Here is a 25,407-nt window from a genome sequence, read left to right as displayed (position 1 = left end):
GTTTCTCCAGCTGTAGAGAGGAATAATTACACTTGACAACTGTTGTCAAGGGAAACAGGAAGATTTTACCTAGAAACATCCTTAGGGATGAATATTTATTAAATATTTTGTAGTTTGGATCTTTATGATATATGTATTTGCTTTCTTGCCATTACCTATTATCCAATTCATTTCCCTATTTCTCATCTCCATTGATACTAGAACATACTTTTTAAACTTGTAGAACCAGATCTGTGATTTTACAGAGTCACAAAAATGTAAGTAGAGCTACAATTGTTGAAAAATGTGAGCTACACAGCTAACAACTTTGATCAGATTCAATCACTTGATCCACTGCAAGCTTTCCAAGCTCCTCCTCTCAGTATGTGGTCCTGGAGTTTTTTGTTTTTGTCTCCTTGGAGACAGGGGGTGGAGTACAGTGGCACCATAATAGTTCACTGCAACCTTAAACTCCTGGGCTCAGGTGATCCTCCTTCCTCAGCCTCCTGAGCAGCTGGGACTACAGGTGCATGCCATAATGCCTGGTGAATTTTTTTATTTTTTTGTAGAGACCAGGTCTCACTCTTGCTCAGGCTGGTCTCAAACTCCTGGCCTCAAGTGATCCTCCTGCCTTGGTCTTTCAAAGTGCTAGGATTACAGGTATGAGCCATATCCTGAAGTTTTGTATTACTCAGAAACCCAGAGAGTGGAGGCTGTCATTTGAGCTTTGTAGTGAAAAATACGGTTTTTGTAATTAGACAGGCTGTGTTTAAATTACAGTTCTACCACTTTCAAACAGTTGACTTGGACAATTTATTTAATCTCAAATCTCAGTTTCCTCATTTATAAAATGGGAGTAATTCTTCCTCACAGAATTGTGAAGAAAGTAATAAAAAGTGTTTATTAGTACCTGTGATGAGTAAGTATTAAATATTAGTCAGTATTATTATTTAAAATAATATTATTAAAATGTATAATCCATACTATCATTTTGAATTGCATGAGTTGATTTTGGTCCTAAATTTTGGTCCTCTTGATCTAATTTTTTCCCTTTTATAATTGATCATTCATTTTAAAATAATTTTACTTATGCTTTTTTATTCAACCTTTATAACACATTCTCTGCTGTGCTTGGTGTTGTCAAAAGAAAGAAGGGAATAAGCTAGTTTCTGTCCTTAGGAATTGATACTTTTGCTGGAATATTAGCGTTACAGACCTGTACTTCTCAAGCTTTAATGTGCAAAGAGATCACTTGGGGATCTTGTTAAAATGCAGCTTCTGATTCAGCAAGTATGGGGTGTGGGGCCTGAAAATGTGAATTTCTAACAAGCTCCCAGGTGATTCCAATGCTGCTGTTCCACAGAGCACACTTAGAGTGGTATGATCAGTTGCAGGATTTCAAGGAGGACAGTGGTTAATGTTGACCCTGTCTTGTCCGTAATATTAACGAAAGAAAGCAAACAACATGTGTTATTTTCCTACATCATTTCATAGGTAGAAGTTCAAAATTTTTTCATGATAATGGGAACAATTTATTCTACCAGGAGGAAGAGGGCAATGTTTGCAACTTATTCATAGCAATCTTGTAAGTCTTAAGGCATAGAGTAGTCATTTCTTTGGCCTGGGTTCTAATTTTTCTTTAAATTTCTAAGGTTTTTAATAAATTTTTAATAGATTTTACTCTACATATTTTCTGCTATATGTCACCACAAATCTTCTTTATTTGAAAGAGGTAGAACATAAACAAATGCTTTTAAGTCCATTGTTTTAGTCAGATAACACTGGTTTACCAAAATTGAAGGCTTTAAGCTGAAGGGTAAATCCAAGTGAAATAGGCCATGTATTAAATAATTCTAATAATGCAGCATCTTTTATCCATTAACTCAGAAGCTCTTTCTAACTTTCTGTGTGTGTGGGAGGAGGGGAAAGCTGTGTTAGAATCATACTGAAAATACAATCTTTGTATATTTTCGTTTAGGTACACTATAGTATGAAGATCAACTAACAAGCTAAGATAATGCACTTTAAGAAATGACAAGACTCAAATGTTGGGATGTCAGTGAGGGTTGTCAAGACATTGCTGGGTTCAAAGGAGAGTGACTCTGGTGCATCTCTCTTATTTATTTCCCAAATATCTCTGTCCTATTCACTTTTATCTAAAGAGTTGCTATTATTTCTGCTTTTGTCCTACTTTACTTTCATCTTACATATCAGGGATTGAAACCCTCATTCCTCTAATTGTGTCTGACATGAAGCTGTCAATCTTATCTCAGAGGCCTTTATTGAAATGTTCCAGATGTGTGGGCAGAGTCTAGGATTGTAGGCGCAACTGGCCCCTGATTCTTAAATGGTCAGTGCATCCTCTCTTTTGCCGGCCTCCAGGGCTGTCCACCAAAGTCATGCATGTAATGGTACTTCAAAGCACCTTTTTTATCCAGCCTTTTATTTTCCTCCTTCAGAAAATGACCAGTGTAGTGTGTCATTTTTTCTTCTTGCCAATGTGTAAAGTCTTCAGTTCCCAAGGGAGCACACAGATAAACTTCTCCCAAAGAGTTTTATACCATCAGCTCACCAGTCTAAGCTTCTTTGAATTGGATTGAGCATAAAATTGCAAGTATCATTTCCATCCTCACATAGGCCAAAAACTAAATGTAAGTATATTGAAGGGGAATATCATAAACCCATTCACCATTTGTAAATGACCTTTTAAAATTTTAGATCACCAGAGAGCTCCCTTTAGAGACATAGAGGCATACATATATATTTTTATTGTTTAACAGATGTTTCTCCTCTTCTGTTTACTTCTAATTTGAACTCTGGGCAGATCTATGGACCCAATGATTCATTTTCAGGATATTCTACTCCAACTGAACTATATTCATTTTAGACTTTTGGATCAATGGGGCTTGTCTAAAATCTGGCTGAACTCACTTGTTTTGTTTTTAGTATCATAAACTCAAGACAACACTGCCACTTTCCTACTCCCAATTCATTTTGTTTTTATATTGTTGACTTATTCTTCCTTGCTGGTCATAATTAAGTCCAGAGTTTGTTGCTCCAATACCCTTCCTGTATTGTGAGGGATAAAAAGGCAGTAAGGTTTGCAGAAGCATTACTGGACGTTCTTTCTTCAGCCAAATCCTACAACTAACAAATTTTTGATTGGTTGTGGTTCTTTATCACTTTTTGCCTTGTAGTGTACCCGTTTTACATATTTTCCCATCCGACTGCTTATTTGTCTTTCTCTTCTGCTTGCCCATGAGCACCTGGGTGGGGCGTAGACTCCGTCTGGACTTGATCTCCAGTGAGGAGAGCAGCACCTGGCCGTCAGCGGGAATCTAGTTCATTGCCTTCGATTGGTTGAAAATCTGTTCTTACAAAAAGGTGTTTCTCCCTTAGTACAAGTTATAAAATAACTGTACCTATTTTATAAGTTTTAACATTTTTATTTTATTTTTTATTATAAAAGGAAATACATGCAACAGGTGAAGGAGGTCAGAGTAACGCAGGTGGTCAGTGCTTCTCTCTCCCACTTTAATGTGAATATGAATATGGACACGGGATGGGGCCCGAGTTCTGCATTTCTAAGAAGCACCCAGGTGACACTGCTGTTGGTGTCCTAGGGCCCATATTTTGAGTGGCAAATCCCTGTGGGGCTTAGGCTTTCTCTGTTCTCAAATCCCAACTAATGATTGGCTTTGCCAGGTGAGTACCATCATCTTAATTGATTTTCCAATTACCAGGATCTGTTACAAAAAAATTCAGACATGACAGAAATACAAAGTGTAGGGAGCAGAAGTTCCCAATAATCTTTCCTCCTAAAGATAGCTGCTGTCAAAATTTAATGCACATTCTTCCAAATTATTCTCTATATTTATATGACTGTTTTTCAGGAAACAAACTCATACACAGCATTCTGTAGTTGCATTTTTTACTTTCCAGTATTTTGGCCGTTCTTCCTATGTAGTAACCTATAGGTCGTTCATTCTATTTACAGGATAGTTCATATATGCCATAGATGTTATTTAGAAGTTTTATTATTAAGAAAGTAGTTATGTGAACAAAGCTTTTTGAAATAAAAACAACAATAGCATTCTTGGCAGGGATCAACGTTATGTAAAATGAATAGTTTAAAACAGGAAGAAGTAAACTTGCCTCCAGATCGTGCAGTGATGACGCGTTTAAAGTATGAACAGGCAGAGTGTTGGATGAGACACTCCGATGGGGTGAAAAAGGAGATGTGATCATTTCCCTGCATAAAATGACAATCTCCCGGGGCTTCCCTGGAGGCCTAGGGCTGGCCATTTAAGGACAGTGACTATATAAGCATGTAGGTGCCCTGGGTTAGCCCAAGACCCACCACTCAGGGTGGGGAGATCGGTGATACGCTCAGGGCCGATGCCCACCGCCCCTTGCCACTCGCCAGGCTGGAGTCACCGGGGCCGTCCGCCTCAGGCAGCGGGAGTGATTTGTACCGCACAGCTACACTGTCGCGGCTGATTGTTCCCGAGCCCAAGGCAGCCTGGCTTCCAGGGAGTGGCTGTTGCTGCACCACGGCCCGCTGGGAGGCCCACTCTCCCCTGCGGGGGAGGCTGGTGGCCCGTGTGGCAGGAGCTCCTGCGACCCCTGAAATCGTCTGCCCAGGAAGGGGAGGGTGTTGGTTCATAAGAGCTGTTTCATACAAACAATGGGCAGAATAAATCAAAAATTGCTCTTCCAGTGGCCGTTCAGGCTATGGTGACACCTGTGGTGGCTTAAGCTGTGTCTTTGATTCCTGCCCTAGGAATTCATAAAGGCAAATGTCTATGTCCCTTCTCCGCCTCTTCCTTAAGAATAGGGATTTCTGGCCTGAAGATTCTCTAAATTCCAGTCAGAAGTGGAGCGACCAGCCTGAGATCTTGGCAATTAATGTGACTGAAAATCGTTCTGCAGTAAAAAGGTGCTCTTTCCTCGCTCCCAATCGGGCTGGAAATACGATAGATCCAGTTAATCTTCAGCAGGCAGTTTCAGACATTTTAGGTCTCCTTCTCCCGCGTGATGAATTGCTTCAGCGTTTGGCAAGCAGCGAGCGGGAGAGCCGCGTGGGGAGGAAGGAGGCGAGCAGGCTGCAGCTGGCCCGCGGTTGGTGGCTGCTCAGGCCGGGCCCCTGTTCGCCCTCAACAAAGCGCAGCTGGTTTATGTCTGTCACAATCAGTGGGATGACATTTCCGAACTGGTAATTACCAAAAGGATTCCTGTTGATGCCTTTTGGAACTGCCAATCTTAGAGGTAGCTCTTGGCTTCTGCTGAGTACAGTACGCCTGCAGTTTGGCTTTTTATCTCCGTTTTCATACTTGAGCTGAAAGAAAGGTTTGTGTGGAGACTTGTAGCTCGCTGCCTCGCGCCTCTTTTTCTTCCCCTCCCCACCTGCGTGTTAAAGAATGTCGCAGAGACCGGAAAATCCTCTGCGAGTGCTGAATAGCACTGGCCGAGGGGTACGCTAGGAGAAAGGTGTCCAAGAGACGCTACTGAGAAAGCAATGTGCATTCTAAAGGAAGTATTTATATTTTCATGTTCTGTGGAGAAAAGGCTAACGGCCATCATTTTCTGGGGACTTAGAATTCACCGGATTCCGCAATCTAGAAAAAAAACACTCCATATATATCTTTATATTATTAGAGGCTTTCAGGCACCAGGATGCCATTCAATAGGCAATTTTGGAAGGAAAATAAATATGCTCCAGCTGGATGACTCTGTGGTCGTACTAGAAGAATATGTTTATTCCTTTCTTCACTCAGTAATGACTTATTGCGGGGTGCTATATGCCAGGCATTGTTTAAATGCTGAGAATTGGAGCAGTACCAGACGGATCCTGGGGTGGGAGTGGGAGTAACACTATTCAGATAGCTTCCTCACATGCGCTTGAGAGACATCTTCTCTCTACCTGCGCTTGCCTATCAACCCCACACTCTTAAATCCCAGTCTCTCTTAAGCATATACTAGTTTTCCTCACTTGTCATATTATGATGACAAAATGGCTGTTGCCTCTGAGCCTGGGCGTTCAAAGAATTAAGACACATTGAATGAAGACAGGTTAGAAAGTGTGGGCGCAAGAGTGTCAGCTAGGCAGGACAGGCAAGGAGAGATTCAGGGCAAAGTAGAAACTTAAAATGTTAAAGAAAATGAAAAATACATGCAAAAGAAGAGGCAGGAAGAGAAACAAATATTATATTGTATAGATTTGTTGTTTAAAACAGGTATTTTGACGAGAGTCCCAAGATCGAAAGTAGATCAGTGGCTGTTGGGGGCTGAGAGTGGTGGAGAATGGGGAGTCACAGCTAACAGATTTAGGAGTTCTTTTTGGGGTGACAAAAATATGTTAGATAGTGGTAATGGTAGTGCTTTAAAGGGTAAATTTCATGATATATAAATAACTCAAGTATTCCTGAAGTCCCCAAAGGGGAACCAACCAGTCTGCCTGTTCCTGTGTGTGATTAGTGTCTGCCATAGTCTCTGTCTTCCACTCTGCCTTCCTTCTGTTGGTGTCCCCTGCTCTTGAAATGGCTGGAGATGTCTTTACTGTTAGCATTGCCTGAGATCAGTGATGACAATCCCAGTGTCCATGCCAAAGGTGCTATACTCCAATTCTTTCAAAGCTAGTACTCTGGGAGGGTGCCAAACTGTTGCTGGTTTTTAGGTAAAAATAGAGAGAAAGATCCCTTCTAGCTCTATGAGTGGTAGGCTCTAGCTGTACTCCTAAAGCCTGGCTTTTTACTTTGTTTCTGATTCTGTAGAGTGGATGATTATAAATCCAAAGCTTATCTCTCTTGCTAATATTGACATTCTTTTAAAATGCAACCTCTATGAATTGTTATTATGAATTCCCTCTCCCACCCAGGGTGTGGAGAGGATGGAACAAAGTGGAGAGAAGAGAGGAAAATCCTGCTTTGCCCCACACAACTCCTTATCTACACAGAAAATATATAAGCCCCTTGATGATAGATACTTTTTCTTAGCACACTGGCTTCTCTAGTATCAGTAAAATCTTGGGCCAATAAAAATCCATTAGATATATTAAAATGTATTATTTTCAATGATACAAGAAGACAGAAGCAAACTAAAATTTATTAAAAGTCTAATATGTGCCAGACACGCTACATAAGTTATTTCATTTAATCTTTATAGTGGCCTTTTAGGAGGTAGTTTTTATTATTGTTATTATTATTATAATTATTATATAACTTACAGATGAAGTTACCAAGTCTAAGAAAAGTTAAGCTGTTTTGCCAGGTCATACATACCAGGAGTAGATGACAAAAATCTGGATTTTAGATCTACTTATTTGGCCCCATTTTCCTTCCTCATGCTTTTTAGAGTAGGCCCTGAGAAGTTTACCCCAAAATAGCACACGCTGGCCAAAGGGAAGCCTAACAATTTACAACACTTGCTTTTTTAGAGAATTAAAATAATATATCAGCTGAAGGAATGGGAAAATCACTTGGCCACGGATTCTGCAATCCAACTCAATTGAATATATTCTGAGTGTAGAATAAAGTTAGTTCATCTTTATCAGGCAAAAACACCCGTTTCTAAGTCTCAGAGGGGAAAAAAGGATTGGTAAAAAGTTTTCCCACACTTTTTGACATCAAACAATTCTTTGAAATTACATTTAGGAAAAGCATGTAAATTGCATACCTTACAATATAGATTTAAAAATAAAGTTGTTTAATTAATACTTTAGGTTATATTTAACCTATAATCATCATTTTATTTTAGAAGATTTTTAAATCTTCTCTTTAGAGACGCCCAAATGTTATAAATTTTCCCACTTTTTGCTTCTGAGACATTTAACAAATGAGTAGAGTTGGTTGCTGAGTTTCTCTGAGACAGCTTTTTAGGCATTCTTTCGAATCTCTCTTATGCTCTTCATTAAAGCTAGTTTAACTTTAGCCAAATTGTTGCTTTCTAAGGGACATCATTTTCTCTCCTGCTGCCACGGTGGCTCACTTAGGAAATGTATGTTTGAACAAAGAGCCATGTTATCTTCCTCACAGGGCATTTGAGCTCCCCTGTTGCTTAAGGACCAATCACATCTTTCTAGGCTTCAGGCTCAACAGAGTGAATGAAAAACTGAAATGTAATGAAATAAATCATAAAAAGGTCTGTTTACTTTAGGTCAGATATTGAGGAACTTCGGAAATGTAGTCATTAATGTGAGTGGAAGTAAACATCCACCTAACTCACCAGCATAAAGAAAGTTCACAATAATTTTTCTTGTTCCTTATCTCTGTCTTTCAATGAGGTGTCAGCAAATGCTAAGCTCTGGAATGCAGCCATTTCCCCTGCTATGTATTCATCGTCAGATCTATGTCAGCTGACTTTAAGTCTAGCTTTTCTGTTGTTTAACAGTAATGAAATGGCTAGTGGTAACCTATTTAATCAATACATTATCTTTTCTTAATATACTTCAAATGTAACAGAAACCAGCTTCATAAAGCACTGGGAACAGATCTGGCTCTGTCTCCCTTACTGTTCCTCTCTTACCAATAACCCTTTGGTCTTTAGAGTTCAGCTTTCCTGTAAAAATTGTGACGTTGAGTTAAAAGAGTTATGCAGATTAAGAGATGGTTTCACAGCCTTGGTTTGTCACATGGTTTATTTGATACAGTTTGTTATAATTTTTCCAAAAGCACATTCCATCTAATTATAAAGTGTTGTGTCAGATGTAAATATTTTATAATATTGGTAAGGTATCTTTAATCTTTAAAGAAAAAACTATTATATAACTTCAAATATTGACATAACCATAACAGGTTGACTGGTTCGTAAAACAAGTGACAGCAGCTATAGATAAAAGGAACAGTACAGAGGATTAAAAACACTAAGTACAGCAAGTCCTATATTTAGACTTGACATAATGTAATCGCCAGGGAGAAATTTTGCATAAGTATTACTAAGGCGTGCTTTAAAGTTTCTCTGACATGATATTAATTAGAGAACTGCCTAGTGATAACATGACTCTTTGGTGCTGAGGGCATGTAGTATGCCATATGTTCACAGAAGCAACCAGCTTACCAAAATAAATATGTGGATATTGAATATAAAATCTGATAAAAACATTTTTCAATGAAAATATTCTTTCCTTAGGTAAAATGTGTTGTTAACCAATGTAGTTGTTTCAGTAAATTTATTTCATTACATAATTACTTTAATTTATAAAAACTTCGATCACAGCCTTTCTACAGTTTTATTAGCTACTATGTTCATCCTAGAGATATCTGTTGAACACATTGTGTGAAAGGCAGTATGCTGGGAACTGTGGATAGAACATTGTATAAGACACAGTTGTATCTTTGAGGATTGTAATCTACTGAGGGAGAAAGGCAACAATATATTATGATAAACACTAAAATAGGGTCACATTCAAAGTAATAGGGGAGTATTAAAGAGGAAGCATCTGACTCCTACGGGCAAACTAATCTGGGTAGATTGTTCAGAGGGCACATGCTTCCCTTCACCCTCACCCCAATCCCCATATAAGCCCCCTCCCACCGGAGGGTTATGTCGGAATCTTGCAGAGACAGTGTTCCTATTGCCAGTATATTCTGACATCTCCCCCCACTGCACTCATCAGAATCTTGGTGGTAGTGGTGGAGTAGGCTCCAGGCATATTGCAAGTTTAAAAGATCATTCCTCGTTATAGACAACAGAACTTAATCTTGGTTTTTCTTTTCAAAAATAACAGAGTCTTGGTATTTTGCCATGTGCATCTCCTGTTATGTTGTGGCATGGGGTGGGGGGTGAGAAAGTGGGGGAAGATGAAGAGAGTCTAGGGCAATTTCTGTGGAAATAGTTCCAGATATTTTTCCTTTTAAATGATTTTTAAATAGAGGTATTTGTCAATATATTGAGGGAACTCAGGGAAAAAGTCTGGGAAACTTTGCTAAGGACCTCGTCGACTGTCTTTGGCCAGACTTTCTGTACAGTTCTCCTGGCCTCTCTATTGTTTGCTCTAATAGTCTATGCCTAATTCCTAGAAAAGCCCAAAATAAATGCACCAAAAGCCAGCAAAATAAAGCTAAGCCCTAAAATTCAATTTAATGGCATAATGATGATGGTTCTACTTAAGCAAATACAAAGGCCAAAAAAATTGCTGATGTTGAGCCAAACCACTCCAACTAACCACAGAGACACAAAGGAGTGATCGTCATTGAATACGCTGAGGATCTCGACATCACACAGTCATACATTTCCTCTTGACCACAGGAAATTGCTACAATGGTTTCCAGAGCAGTTAATGGAAGATAGTTATTAGACTAAATCTCCTTACAATTACAACAAATACAGTCCAGCAGGTTAACGCAATAGGACTCCTTAAAAAGAAGCAATCTGATTGTCTGTGACTTGGTAGAGAAGGATTTTATGAATGTAAATTCTAAATAATGTATTACGAAACAATGCATTCAAATACCAATGCTCCATTTCTAAATCTTGAGGTGCTGGTTGGCTCCCAGAGACATCATTTTAAAAATAGCTTTATTGAGGTATAATTTGCATACAAAATTTTCACCCAGCATAAGGGTACAATCCAAGAACTTTTAGTTAATTTATAGAATTATGCAACTATTACCACAATCCAGTTTTTAGAACATTTGCAGCACCTTAACAATTCCCTCAGGTCTGTGTAGAAAGGACCCACCTCCACTGTTAGTCCTCAGAAACTACTGATCTACTTTTGTCTCTATAAATTTGCCTTTTCTGGGCATTTCATGTAATTGGAACCATATGATATGTACTCTTTTGTGTCTACCTTTTTTGGCACAGTGCATTGTTTTTGAGATTCATCCATGTTATAGCATATGCCATCGTTTTTTCATTTTTATTGCTAAATAGTGTTCCATAACTATTACAGAGTTATATATGTATGGAATGTATAGACATTTTGTATATCCATTTTCTAATTCTCAGTGTTCATACATAAGATAAAAATGAGCTATATGTTTATGAAACCTGGCACTCTTGGAAAATTGTTGCTATGGATGCTTATAAAGACTGAATCATGTGATGTTGTGCTCAACATCATTATTGACATCTCCACAGAATTTGCAATTCCATTTCAAAGGAAAGTCTCAATTGCTTTTGGGAAATATGGATCCTTTAATTAAGATATTTTATTACTTTCTTTGCATAGGCCACATATTATTTACTGGAGACATGTATATCTGTTTAACCCATCAACATCCACATTACAGTTTTCAGAGACAAACATTTAAACAGATGGATTATAAGAAATTTAGAAATTAAGAAAGGCTTGGAGCTCATAGTCTACCTGGGTTCCTGGGGACTTAGACATTGTAAATTTCCTGAGGACCCTGGTGCCTTAGGAGTAAGGAGTTGTCAAGAGGAAGTGTGGCATGGGTGGGGCATCAAAGACCAACACCATTTCCTTACCATGTTGTTTTACTTGGGAATGTGGGACAAGGGGACAAGGCTCTGGCCAAAGTCACACAGCACCCCAAGTGGCAGAGGCTAGAAGAATATAAATAAAATAAGTAACAAAAACAGTGAAACCACCAGAAAAAAGTTGCTTGTAAGCATATTGTTAGGTAAAAAGAATATAAGTGTGAATTTATGTTTTGACTGGAAGGAGGTATGGTCAAAAAAGTGATTTTTCAGAGTGTTTTTCTCATTTTCCATATTTATTACTGATATTTTTATCATAACATTTATGTAATTAAGAAGAATTAGTTGAATATAACAAAAATAGCCAAATGCGGCAATTTGCTCCAATTTAAAAAAGAATGTAGGTTTGGGAGCCTGAGGCAGGAGAATTGCTTGAACCCAGGAGTTTGAGGCTGCAGTGAGCGATGGTCCTGCCACTGCACCCCAGCCTGGGTGACAGAATGACAGCCAGTCTCTAAAAAGTAAATAAATAAATACAAAATAAAAAAGAGTTTAGATATTCAAAGTCAGAAGACATGGATTTGAGTCTTGGCTTTGCAGTTTATTAGCAAGCCTCTTTTTGTCTGGGTACTTCAATGATCTCCTGTGTGAAATAATGGCAGTAAAATCTATCTTACAGTTTTTGGTACAGTTTTGGATAGAATTAAATAAAGTAATACATGAGAGACTCTTAGTTTAGCCTGAAATAGAGCTAACTTATCGAACTTCATTCATTTATTCCTTTGTTCAACAAACATTTACTGAAGTCATGCTATGTGTTGAGCATTATAGGGTACAGAGTAAGCAAGATGGACATTTTTCATCCTAAAGACTATGGTTATGGGGGTGACAGTTAACAATAATTGTTCAAATAGCAATATAATTACTGTTGTGGTAGGTGTTATAAAGGAAAAGTTCAAAGAACTTACGTAACAGGGAGATCAAACTTTGGCTGGGGCTTTAGCACTACAATGTCTTTCAATTCTTTTAGGAACACTGTGAGGTAGATAATATCTCCATTTTACAGATGAAAAGACTGAGAGATAGAGAGGTGTGTTTGCTTTGTTTCTTTGCCCCTTAACAATTTTTTTCTTATATCCCCTGAACTGTGCTGGACTTAGAATTAGGGGTTCCAGAAATGGTTTTTTGCTGATGGATTGAGTAAATGGTTATGGTATGTTTACTTCTCAGAAAACTCATGGAACTAAAGGCTGCTTGCTCTTGCAATCTGAAAAAGGGATTTGGAGTTACGAATGGAAGTAATTGTTTCCCAATTTGACCATTAAAAAATCCCTAAACAAAGCATTCTTGTTTAATGCCACATTATAAGACCATTTCCTAGAATCCTTAGAGAAAATATCCATAGTCTCAAATTCAGTGGATTGACAAAAATGATATAGAGGTCTAGGTAGGTTCAGGAGAATGTACCAATGAATGTGTGATCTGAAAGTGAGGATTCATCCTTTTACCCAGACACCAAACTATGCATTTAAGATTGGTGTGGTTTGCTGTGTGTGGGTGAGTGTTGGGGAAGGTGCGGGTCAGACGTAAGTGATAAAAAACTAGAGAGCCTGGAGAGCAACTGACAAGGTAAAGTTCCAGCCAGTCTGTCTCTTCCTTCAAGGCAGGAAAGTTTAGGGTTAATGTAGGGTGATAAGATAAGAAGGACACAAGCCTCCACTCCCCACACCCGGTTTATGCTTAGAAAAGGATGGCTTACTTATAATTCAAAGTACATTTAGAGCTTTCATATGGCCCATAATTTAGATAAGAAAAATCAATTTCTGTCTGGGCTCTTTCCAGTAATCTATCTGCTTCTGAGTTCTGTTGGAGGTGGTGTCGCTGCCGCTTCCTTCAGCCGTGCTCTTTAGAGAGATCCTGATCTTGTGACTCCAGAGCTCAGGGAGATGATGAGAAAAACAAGAAAACAGTACTGGGTTCAGAAGTAGGGAGATACCAGATTTCTTTCTTAGACCAGAGGGTCAAGGTCAAGTTACATAAGGAGAAAAGAATTTGGTCAGGAAATGAAGAGGGTCAAGAGAAAGAAGAGAGGCATGAGCAGAATTATTCTTTGATAATCAGGTATCAGTCAGAGCGCAGATCCCAGATTCTTCAGACTTGGGGCAGATGGCCTGTCTGTCCCCCTAAGGGACAATGCCACTACTTCTATCTTGCTAGAATTTTGTTTTTGATATTACTTGGAATGGGTGGCTGATCAGATGATCTACTGCCTCTGATAGACATGTCCAGATAGAGTGAAACCTAGTATGGAATTTGAAATTCTCTCTTCATGTTTAGAATCCCCACCATGACTCCTGAGTGGCAGGACAAAACAAAAAATAAAACAAAAACTCTGCAGATCTCATTTATTGATAATTAGTATTCTTGGAAAGATTATGATTTGTAAGAGCAAAATGGAGCAATAATAATTGGTTGTTTGTGTTCTCTTTCACCCTCTTGTTGACTTGGGATCCATGAATCATAGAATCAGTGAGTCCCTTAAATTCCATACTAAAATTTGTTTGTGTGAACATTTTGCTGGGGATATAGACGGTCCATAGCTATAATCAGATTGTCAAATGGTCTGTCGCCTAAAACAGGGTAAGAACCAATCTTAGCATTCTATTCAGTTTCATCCTTGACCCTCTTTCCTTCTCACTCTCTATATTTCTTTGGAAAACATCCACTTTCATAGCTTCATGACTTCATCTACCCTCCCTATGCTGTGACTGCTGTCCATATCAACCTCCCAGTCTGGACCTACTTAGCAAACACCAGATCTGATTGTGTCACCACCTAGTGAATATTTCTATGTGCATGTTCCATAGACACTTTACACACTTCATGTCCCAAATTCAGCATTTTGTTTTACCTCTCATAACTGCTCCTTCTCCCGCAGGTGCCATTCTGGTGAGTGAAATCATTGTTTGTATTGTTTCCCAGTTCCTTCTTCTCACTCCACACTCACCCACATTTACCGGTTAGCGAAGCCAGTCAATTATACCTCAGACACATCTCTCCTATATGGTCCCTCTTCCATGTCTCCCTGCCACCCCCTTATTTTGGGTCCTCCTCCTCTTTTGCTTAGACTCTTGCGGGGAGTGTTCCAACTGATCTTGCCACTGCCAGAATCGCTCCCACCAGCACATCCCCACTCTGCTGCCAACGTGTTCCCGTGCTTTAAAGCCTGTGCAGCTTCCCATTGTCTGGGATGAGGCTTAAATCCTGAAGCACATTGGATTCCTGCACAACGTGGCCCCAGCTTATCTCTCTGGCTCCTCTGCTGCCACGCCTCACCATGCACCCAGTTCTCGATATTCCAAATTTCTCCCCAGGCCCCGAACATGCTGTTCCTTGGTATATGTCTGTGCTTTTAGAAAGGCCAAGGCACTACCAATCCATTATCTTGTTACACATTTTCTTGGCTATTTTTAGAATTCTCCCTACCCTCAGCCTCTCATTCTGCCCTTTTTGTTTGCTGGACTACCTTTTAACTCACAAGGCCCCAAGTGGCTGCCACCTCTTTCACACTGTCCCCACTCTTATGCCCAGGAAAAGGTAGGATTCCCTCTACATGTACCTCTCAAGTTCCTCTTCTTCCGGTTTACCTGTGGGCTCATGGAGGCCATGGCATTTTATATATTCAGTGCCTGCCCAGTACAGTGCCTGTCATTTAGTAGATTCTCGATAAATACTGAATGAGTGAATAATGACGTTTGCAAAGAGTGTGGTAACATATAGCTCGCCTTGTTAATTTCACAAATGAGGAAACTGAGACCTAGTGGTATTAGTAGAATTGCATAATGAGAAGTTGATTCTCAATAAAGGTGTTTTGACTTCAAGTTGAATGTTCCTTCCACTATGCATGATGAATTTGATGGTTTTCTAAGGAAGGAAGTTTTAGTTTTAGGGACAAAATGTAACTTAGCAAGACAAGGAGAAGTGTTGGTGAAAAAACAGAGAAAAGCAGTTGGTTTTATTTCACAGGAGTTATCATATAAATCTATTAATCTTAGTATCCAAGGCAAACAAAGTATGAAAGTGATAGGAAGAGAGCAGTGACACCAGTCCCCCAGAATGACACTATGAAAAATGAATGAAAAAATGACAGCACTTTACCTAAACTTACCAGCTAGCATTGGGTAATTTGGAAAGATTCCTTCCCTTAAGCCCCAAAGTAGGTAATTGAGATGTGGAAACTTCACAGATCCCTGGGGATCCATGCTTGCCCCGGGGGACTGGCAGTGACAGGAGAAGGGGAAGCAATATTTCTGTTGAAAGGGAGCCAAACACGTTTCATTATTCTGGGTTCTCTGTTTGAGGCAAGTGACTTGATTAAAAATATTCTGTTCTGGAGGGAAACTGTAGTTTTTGTTTATCTTTTCATGAAAATTTTAGATATGTAGAATTAAAAAGAAGCCTGGGGAGAAAAACTAAGATTAATATTGTATTTTCTTCAAAAAAAATAGATGCTAAGAATTAGAAAATTGTGGAATGAAAAAGATGGAATTTAGGATATTTCTTTTATTTAGAGTGAAAACAACTACAAATGAATAATTTGGTAGGGAAATAATCACTCTAAAGAATACATCTCTTTCAACAGAACATGTCTACCTCATGTTACTGAATTGCGAGAGATAATGGATTACGTGAGAGAAGTACCAATTATGTCTAAGAGATAGATTTTAGGAATTAAGAATTAATTTTGAAGCACATACATTTGGAAGAATGATGAATTTCTGCGCCATCAGCTCAGTTTCTGACGGAGGTGAGTGGGGCGTGGTGAATTAACAGCAGGGGACCAGCTGCTGCTCTGGAGGAGAACTGATCCTCCCTGTGCTTTTCTCATGCTCCCCTGTGGATACCTGTGGATGCTGGGGGAGGAGCCAGGCTGGGGCTGGGGGTGGTGGGAGCCACCAAGCTGAGGTCTCCGAAAAGGACAGGGGTAGGTCTGAAAGGAGAGATGCTAACCCACTTCCAAAAGGGCGGAAGAAGGGATTGGAGAGAGTAAACACGTTTATAAGAATTATCATTGCAAATAATTTTGCAATGAATATATCTGCTATACTCTTTACTGTATATATAGCAGAGCTTTGATGAGATGGTAGAAGACTCAGAGTTAACTTTCACTCAGTCTTGTTTTATAGCAAAAATTCTTACGCATTTCCTAAAACCATCACTAAGAACGATGAGTTCTAGGGCAACTTCCAGCTCCATTAGATCTTGAACAACTACTCTGGACAGTTAGGGCAGCTCTCCCAATAAGCTCAACTTGAGTTTGGGGACCATCACTTTCTCTTTGATTGTTCATCCTAGAGCTTCCCTTGACTTCATTCAGCTACGGTGTCACCCAACAGTCCCAGACCTTCCTCTTTTCATGGACTGGACCTTTCATCTACATTTTTTCTACTCCCCACCTACAATCTAAATTTACTCACTTTCTTTTCACTTTTTAAATAACTTTCTCTCTACTTTTAAGAGACCAGCCTGGATCTGACAAAGTATTCTATCAGTTTGTGATGTGTTACCCATCCCAGAAAATACACTGGTATTTAAAACATGACCTGTTGGAAATATACTGCTTTAACGAAGAGTGACTCTAATGGTTCAGATACCATGGGGTCATATAGGTGGGTACTCTGGGACTAGAATCTGAGGAAATGTTAGAGAGACAGGAGGCCTTCCTGAAGTGTTTTTAAAATGTAGAATTCCCGATGAGAATTATAAGAAGATAGTATGTGTGAAGAGTTTTGGGTACCTTGCATGGAAGGTCCTAGTCAAAAGCCAAATATTAGTATTCCTGTCATTATAGAGTCCCAGAGCAGGGAGGCACTGAGGAATTTGCAATTGAATATCCTCCTCCAGGCCCTTTAGCACCTTCTAAAGATTTCATAAATCAGGGAATATGGCATGGTTTACTGAAGGGATAAGTGTTTGAGAGGTGATGAAGTTTACTTGGAGAATTTAGAGTTCAGTTTTATTTGAATTAAAGCGTGAATGGACCCACAGTGCTGAGGATCCTTCTGGGCCTGTTTAAATAGTAGCTCCAATTCCCTTTTTGAACAGTTTTGCATGTCAGCCAGTGAGGGCTACAAATGCCGATCTGTCCTGCGTAGGGCCCTTCCCTGGGACAGGCAATGGTGCAAACTTCTTGCAACCTAATCCTTCGAGCATGAGCTCAAGTCATACGCCTGCCTCGAAGCTTTTCTTGACAACTCCAGGGCCCGCCAATCCTTCCTGTCTTTGAACTCATGTGCACTTATTGGGGTTGCTCCATTCCTTTAGCCTTTCTAATATGTGTAGCAAGATGGAGAATGTCATCCACCAGAGATTCTGGGGGCTGCTGCTGCTTGGGAGGAGAATGACATTTCCAGTGGCTGCCTGGCAGGAAAAGTCGAACATGGGGAGCAGAGTGGGGGAAGGCAGGCTGTGAACGGGCTCTGGGAGGACAAAGGAGACAGAACACAGAGAACACAGCATGGGGGTGAGGGAATTCCAGGGATGAGAGGGAGCAGGGGAGAATTCAAGTGGCTTTTCTCAGTATGGGCTTTTGGGGAGAGGAACAAACAGGTGGCCAGAAATAATGAGCAGGACATTTTGTTTTTTTCTTTGTCTTTTGGCGTGGTGCTGCATAAAACGTCCATAGCCAGTAAGTCTCTCTCTGGTTTAGCCTCAGAGTTGCTCCCATATTTCTTTCCATTTGTTAACTTTTTATTTACTTATACTCCCATCACATATTTATTGACTTCCTGTTATGAGCCAGGCACTGGTCTAAGTCTGGACATTTAGCAGTGAATAAGATGGACAGATATTCTGGTGGAGGAGACAGACAATAAATAATAGACAAGTAAAATGGAAACAGATGAGATAATGTCAAATATTATTAACGCTCTGGAGAAAGTAGAACAGGAGCATGTGGGAGAGAGTGACTCTGTGCAGCTTTTATGAGGGCTCCATGTATATGAATTATTATTCCAAAGTCGATGTGACCTGCCCAGGACCATGCCTTACCTGTCTAGATCTTCTCCATTCTTTCCACAAACTACCTTATTCCTTTCTACGTATTCAACATTTCCAATATATTAATGAATCCAAGAAGAGAGTTTTGCAATGAGACAATTGGTTTCACAGGGTTTCCCAACCTTTAAGAATTTTTTTTTCCGTGCCGTGATGTTTTCGACAGTTTGTTGAGGCCTATAGATCCCTTCTCAGAATAACATTTTATATATGCACACAACATAATGCACAGGATTACTGTGGAAGCTAATAGTGAGAGATACAGTCTGCAGTTCTCTGATCCCAGGCTGATAACTACTGAAAGATAATACAAGTGTTTTCCAAAGGAAATTTTGTGAAGGGGAAACTGAGCTTTGGGATCATTGCTCTTTTTTATTCCTAGAACACAGACTAAACTGAGCACAAGTGACTAAAGCAAACTGTGTTTGACACTTAGGGGAAAGGGCTGCCAATGAGTCTTCTGGACTTACCCATCAAGGGCAGTTGGACGCACGTTTACTGTAGCTGGTAAAACAGAGGTCCACAGAGCAGATGTCAATTGACTGTTTGGTATTCCTCTAGCTGAGCTCTGGGCACTAGGTTAGAACATGAGGTGTACACCTGGGAGGGCAATCAACTCACTGGAAATAATTACTGTGATACAGATTGAGAAGGAAGTGAGCCACGAGGCCCGGGCAGGATGGAGCTTGCCTGGAACTAGTCTACAAAGAACCTGCTCAGTGGCGCCAAAGCTGCATAAGGGCATCGTATGTGCGGGGTGCAGACTAGGGCCCAGAGCAGAGCAGTGAGGACCACTGCCAGGGTGCACAGGCCATGGTCAAGGATGCAGGTCAGAAGTCTCCGGACTTTCCCAGCAGTCCAATTTTACATGAAATTCCCTGCTACATTACAGATTATTCAGCAACAACTCTAGTTTCTCCGCAGAGTTGTGGTATCAGATAGGGTCCCCCTTTGGTTTTAAGCTGGGTGATTCGGCAACACATAGGATAGTGACAAAGCCACATACCTTGAGGCTTCTTTTTCTCAGAAAGCAAGTAAGAGCCTGTGGCACAGCCGCTGCCACCATTTGCTTTGCTCTTTCGTCCTTTTCTGTTCCTACGTGGCCCATCACCTCCTACTGGACGTGCCCCACGATGACCTCATACTCAACATAGCCAAGGCTGATCTTATCATCTTCCACCTTTCCTTTGTTGGTTTATGATAACATTCTTTACTGAGTTACATTAATTAAAAAAAAACAATGGAGCTTTTTAACTGCTTTTTCTTCAAGGCTTGCCATAGGCAAACAGTCATGCAGGCTCCACGGATGGTACATTGGAAACAGATCTATCCTCCTTGTTCAAGAGCAGGAGCTCTTGAGCAGGATGTTTTACCTCATTTCTAGATTTCTACCTAAACCTTGTGACAGTAGTTGCTATGTTTTTTTTTTTTTTTTTTTTGCGTCTTTCGTGTTCCTTTCATTAAAGTCAACTCTCCCAAATGATGGTTAAGACTCTTCATATTAATTTGTTTTTTTCCTGGTTACAGGTTGTATTTTCTTGCTTCTTTGTATGCCTGATAATTTTTGATTAAATGCCAAAGGTTATGAATCTTATATCACTGGGTGCTGGATCTCTCTCCCTCATTGTATATATTTCTTGTTCTGTCTTTAAATCTGTTTGGGCTTTGCTCTGGGGTGCAATTGAGTTGGTTAGCCTCAATGTGATCATTTTGAGGCAAGATTTCAAGCATTCTTAAGCAGGACCAGAGTAGCCTGTAGTTACAGCTGATGCTTGATTTGGCACCACTACTAGGGTAGTGTCCTTCTAAGGACACTCCTCGATGCTCCTTGTATTATGGGGTCTTTCCACTCTGGCTGGGGGGAACGAGAACACTCCCTATCCCTGTGGGAGCTCCACGGTTCTTGCTCTGTCCTTAGAAGTTTCCTTACATACTATTTAGTACTTAAATCAGCAAGACAACACTCTATAGATTTCCGAGCTTGCTTGCTCTCTGCGCATGTCTCTCCTCTGTGCTACTCTGTCCTGGTCATTCTAGCTGCCATAACTTCCCGATTTCCAACTCTGTGTCCTCTATGCAAGGAGACTATGAGGCTGATTTGGGTTCCCTCTCTCTCTGCTACAATGACAAACTCTAGGCTTGAGATAAGAATCAGGTGGGTCACCTGTGAAGCTCACCTTGTTTACCTTGTCCCAAGGATCATGTCTTGTACTACCTGGTGTCCAAAGTCTGAAATGTATTTTTTATATATTTTGTCTGCTTATTATTATTATTAAAGCAGGTGGGTAAATCCAGTCCCTGTTACTCTATCATGATTAGATAACCAGAAACAGACTTTTATAATTATGCCACATTTTACCTGTCTATCTGTATCTCCTATTTTTAGGTTTGAATTGTATTCTAGTTAGATTGTTTATTTACTCCTATACTGAAGCCTAGCACAGCCAATATTTCACATGTCTTTGGATGGTTAAGAAAAAAAGAGTGATAGTTCCTTTTCCTTGCTGATATTATAGTCTAGTAAATAAATAAGTGTCATACAAATTTTAGACTACTATAGTAATACTAATACTTGAAAAAGCATATTTATCTTTCAAAACACACATAGAATGAAACCAATTTTATCTCTTCGCTTGGTAAGATGGATGACAGATATTAAGTGAAAACCAAAGAGCTACAAATAATTATCTGCCCCCTCAAATCTCAATGTATCCCACCTATCTCCTCATTCAGCAGATGCTTGCTAAATATTATACCAACTTCATTAGCAAAGGGAGTGGTCACCAACCCCCTTGTCGCCTTCTGAGCATGACTGACATGTCAGCATCTCTGGCCCTAATGGTGATAAAAGTTTCTTACAGTTGGGATACAGAGAGATGCTGAATCTGCCACAACTCATGTTAATTCGTATTACAAGGCTAATTCTGCCTAAGTGATACGGGATTATAGTCTGAATGTCAGAGTAATTGGCACTTCCTTGTATTAAGACCTCAGCTGAGACGGAGACTGAAATATTAAATACTTCCATATTGAAATCCTTTTGCACTTACATTTTAAGACATGTTAGCTTATCCAGACCACAAGAAGAAAAATGTCCCACAAAGGAACATTTAAGAAATGACATTAAATATTTGTTTTACATCCTTAATGTCTGTAAAAGCAAATTTTGTGTGTTTTTAAAAGTTTATTTTCTGATCAATTTTGCTATTTTTATGTTATGTTCCATTTCAAGAATGGAATCTTAATTTACAATTATGCCTTTGGGAAATAAGGTCAGTGTACCAATTAGACTGTAAATCAGGGATTACTCTTATTCATGTTTTGTACAGAAAATTCCACTGTTGGTGTAGTAATCAAAGGTGGAAACAACAGAGAAAAGTATTCCTTAACTCATGGCGCTCCTTCTAAAAGAGCTCCTGGGAAGGCTGATGTCTCCTTGGGAACACAAGGTTATTCCCCTCTGGTGTTCTTTGCCATAGTTGTGAAAGTAAAGGTTTCTTTCTACCTTCTTAATTTCTCGCGTTTGGCTCCCTTTATAGAACATAAAAAGGTGTTCCATCTTGAATGAAACAGCAGCCTACGTCAGACTGGAATCCAGCACCGTGAGTCACCAGGTGGCCACCAGGGGGCAGCTGTATAAACCTTTTGGGCTTAATTCTGTAGGCACTGGGGAATTATGGAAGGTTTCAGAGCAGGGTAGTGACCTAGTGAAAATGTTGTTTTAGGAAGATTAATTTGGCAGGCAGGGTGAAGAGGAAAGAATAGATACAGAAAGTCAGATCTTGGACTAAGAGTAAAGAATGGAGCAGTGGCATCAGGGAAGATGCACAGGAGTGGAAAAAAGCACTCCAGAGATATTATTAAAAGAAATATTAATATAGGACTGAGGGCTGCATGGATTTGGAGGGAGGAAACTAATGGAGAACATGTTTTCTGCTTAGAACACGTTAGTTCTGTAGATAGAAATCAAGCCACTTAGCCCTTTTCTCCCTTTAGGTATAATCCATTTCATTAAGTGAAATTTATCAAAAATGTGAAGATATTCTTAATTTTTTTCTTAATTTTGTTTACCAGAGAGGCTTTTTGGAACATTAAAAATTTCAGTCTCTGACAGTTTTTGGAGATTTAGGAGAAAAGTGTCAGTTGGCTGTTTTTCGTGGGGGAGAGAAAAGGTATCAGAGTAGGGCAAATGTGGCGTCTGCCCTTCTTTGTGAGCTCGCATTGTTTCTCCATCATTAACTCTTAGATATTTGGAGAAAGAAGATTCTGGCTCTACCCCTGTGGTTGGGTAGAGGTCAAGCCAGTGGAAAGTTGCATCATAGGAACACATTTTCTCAGGAGATCTTTGTCTTAATGCACAAGTCTACATATTTCATGGAGCTTACAGCTTCACTTTATTAATAAGATGGGTATTAAATGAAAATATTTTCCCAAATGTAAATACCTGCCACATATATTTGAGGGGGATGTTGGTGCATTACAGCTTGAAGCCAGTGATGGTGCTGAATTTATTAATATTAAAGATTAAAGACAGAAGCTCCAAAGGTGGAAACTGGAAGCCAGACTACGACAAGGACCATGCTTAGCAGGACTGATATATATTCTAAAGTTTTCAATTTTTGTTTTGAAATGTTTGCTGGTCTTTAATATTTTCTTTTTCTCTATACTTTGACTCTTTTGGTTAGAGTGAAAGTAGAAAACACAATGAAGTTTTGAGGTTTTGCTATGGGAGAACCAGAATCAATAGTTTCGATGTAGAATTCAGGATGAAGAGTACCATGCCAGACCTTCCAAATTATGTGATTAATTTTATCAAACAGGTACTTAGGATAAAAATTTTTTAAAGCTGTGTGTGTGTCTGGTTTCTCTGTTACTGCTCCTTGGAGTTCTGGAGCCACTGGGTCTCTGCTGCACTGATGCTTGCTTTACTGCACATCTCATGCTCCATCGAGAGCACTTATCTGGTGGCCCTGGTCCTTCCTGGGCTCTCTGTATTGCCTTTTGCCACCACCTTAAAGGTCTCCCTCACTCATGTCTCATCCCTCTCTTGGATCAAGAAGCACTTTTTTTTTCTTATATTCTTCAAAACATTGACTCATTACTTTCTACTTCTAACTACTACTGACAAGCCATCATCATCTCTTACCTGGATCACTCTAATCTCCTTTAATCATTGCTCACCCTACAGCCTGTTGCTCAGCATTGCAGTCAGTGATTTTGGCTGTCAGCTCACATCTCGGCAGAAAATTCGGCAGTGGCTCCTGATCTCACTCTTAACCAAAGACACAGTCCTTGGAAAGACCTAAAGGACTTTGCTACTCTGACTTCATCTTCTCACCTCTCACTCACTGCACTCTTCTCACGCCTGTCTAGAACATTCCAGGCATGGGTGAATGCCTTGTTTGCTTTGAGTCTTGCTATAATGATACCCTCTCTATGAGGCCAGCCCTGGTTATGCTATTTTAAATGGCAACATGCTCTCCTGCCCACCCCAATCTGCTTTATCCTGTTCTACTTTTCCTCTGTAGCATTTATCTACACCGTAGTCCCCCATTATCTGTGGGGGGTATGTTCCAAGACCCCTAATAGATACCTGAAACCAAGGATAGAAATGAACCATATATATACTATGGTCTTTTTTTTAATATATATAGCTATGATAAAGTTTCATTTATACATTAGACACAGTAGGAGATCAACAGCAATAACTAATAATAAAATAGAACAATTACAACAATATAGTGTAGAAAAAATTATGTTAATGTGGTCTCTCTCTCTTTCTCAAAATATCTTATTGTACTATAGATCTTAGCTACCTCAATATTCGGATTTTTTTTTTCCTTATTAAGTCAAGGATTTTCATATTTTCACTTAAAGGAAACATTTTCTGGCTTTTCTTTGGCATATCTGAATTGGCAGCATCACTGTTCTTTGGCCTTGGGGCCATTATTAAGTAAAGTAAGGGTAACTCGAACACATGCACTGTGACACGTGTTGTGTGGGATGAGGCTGACCTCACGCCGTGGCTTTCTAAGGCTCAGTTCCAACCTTGTCAGAAACCATGGTATAGTTAATAATAATCAGGGAGCATATTATTTTCAAGAATGGAAATATTCTGTTCAGTTCTGGCAAGGATTAGGAGATTGTCCAGGGTAGACAATCCTCACAAATTTTTGTAGTAGGAAAGCCTCGCAGAAAACTTTAATTTTTCTTCACCTGAGTATGCAATAGTTCCTATAAATATAGTTTGTAACAGGGATATTTGTGTTCCTGGTATGGGAGAAAGAAAAATGATTTTCTTGATGGGCTCCTAAGTCAGTTATTTTCTGACAGTTATTTAAACAATGGCAACATTTATTTTGTTCATTAATGGGTAATTTGCACAGGGCTCATTGGAGATAGTTTGTCTCTCTCCCGGTTGGCATCAGCTGGGGCAACTTGAAGTTTGGAGCTTGTTCATCCACACGTCTGATGGTTAGTGCAGGCTGTTGGCTGAGACCATGACTGAGACTGTTGCCAAACATGTTCACATGGGTGGGCTTTTTTACAGCATAGTGACTGAGTTCCCTGGGCAAACATCTTGAGACAGAAGAGAAATAGGAGGGGAGAGAGGTGAGAGAAAAGAGCAGAGAGGGGAGGGTGGGGGAGGGAGAGTGATGAGAGAGAGATAAGAGGGAGAGACAGAGAGGCAGAGAGCCAGAGAGATGGAAGCCATATTGCCTTTTATGACTTAACCTCAAAAGTTACACGGGCATCACTTCTGCCACATTCTGTTCATGGAGGCAATCACAAAACCTTGCCCATTTTCAAGGGGAATAGAAAGAAACCACCTCCTGATGGAGGAGTGGCAATTTCTGGAAGAACATGTGAGACTGAAAATATTGTTTTGGCCATTTTTGATAAATATGTTGTCTACCATCAGCCCTCTGGCTATGACAATATAATAGCAAAATATACTCACTCTTCTTCCAAGACTTCTAAAAATCTCAT

The sequence above is a fragment of the Eulemur rufifrons genome, chromosome 4 (assembly GCF_041146395.1).
Source record: "Eulemur rufifrons isolate Redbay chromosome 4, OSU_ERuf_1, whole genome shotgun sequence".
NCBI classification, from domain to species: domain Eukaryota; kingdom Metazoa; phylum Chordata; class Mammalia; order Primates; family Lemuridae; genus Eulemur; species Eulemur rufifrons.
This window is presented reverse-complemented; position numbering follows the sequence as displayed.